Genomic DNA, 1,275 nt, shown 5'->3' on the forward strand with positions numbered 1-1,275 from the left:
TTTTAAGCTGCTCTCTACAAACGCAAACAAAATGGAAATAAGGTTGTCAGAAAATAGTTTCTAATAAATAAATAAATAAATCCACATATTATAAAACACATAGAATTGCAGGTTGCTGTATACAAAGACATATTACTAAAGGTCAAAATTTTCTCAGGAAAGTTGAAAGTTCTGGGAGAAAGAAAAAGTTTTAATCTCATTTTTCAGCAATTTCATGGCTATCTTTATAAGAATTTAAAAATTATTACCATTCCTCAGGAAAAATTCTTCTTTGTCTTCTGGGGCTTGATGGCAATGAATTTACCTAATCACTACCACCTGCCTTACTTATGACTCACAACTCAGGGCTAGATATGTCGTTATAATTTCTTTCATGTATCAAATAAAAAAAATGCAGCCCCTAATCTTCCAGTGATTAGTGGGTGATCTTAGAATGTTCTTTCCAGTTTCTGAGGCTAAAGTTTTAGACCAATGAATGAAGTAATGAGATGGGAGGTATCTAGAAAGCTCTGGGTAGACTCTTGCCTTTGGTAATCTGTAGAGGGGAGTGATTATTAGAGACCAATGCATGCCAACCACAGTTGAATGTTCAACTTTATCTCAGTCACCAACTTCTCTACCTTCAAAACTTTTGTCAGAAGTAAAAGAACAGGGGCGCCTGGGTGGCTCAGTTGGTTGAGCTACCGACTTCGGCTCAGGTCATGATCTCACGGTTTGTGAGTTCGAGCCCTGCGTCAGGCTCTGTGTTGACAGCTCAGAGCCTGGAGCCTGCTTCTGATTCTGTGTCTCCCTCCCTCTCTGCCCCTCCCCTGCTCATGCTCTGTCTCTCTCTGTCTCAGAAATAAACATTAAAAAAATTTTTTTTTAAAGAAGTAAAAGATCAGATTTATAGAAAAGTCATCATTTTCTTCCTCTTTCTGTCTTTGCTATGTACACATATGTTATTGACGGGAAAAATACAGTGGCCGACATGAAGCAAGGGAGTGGAAAAAGTGAGCCAAAATTGAGAGTATCCATTTTCTGGATAGCCAAGTGTTAGCTGTTCTGATATTGAAATAGAAAGATCCTTATTCATTTCATTCTCTATGTATAATCCATATGTGTATGCACATATGTGTTATGGATGTGTATAAATAAATGCAAATCCATACACTCATCTATATATGTAAGACATACACAAATATTTATATACAGAGAGAGAGAGAGAGAGATGAAAGAGAATAAAATTCCAAAGAACATTCTTTTCTCCTTAGAGAGTAATATACCGTATCTCTT

Source organism: Felis catus, chromosome C1 (genome assembly GCF_018350175.1).
Source record: "Felis catus isolate Fca126 chromosome C1, F.catus_Fca126_mat1.0, whole genome shotgun sequence".
Taxonomy (NCBI): domain Eukaryota; kingdom Metazoa; phylum Chordata; class Mammalia; order Carnivora; family Felidae; genus Felis; species Felis catus.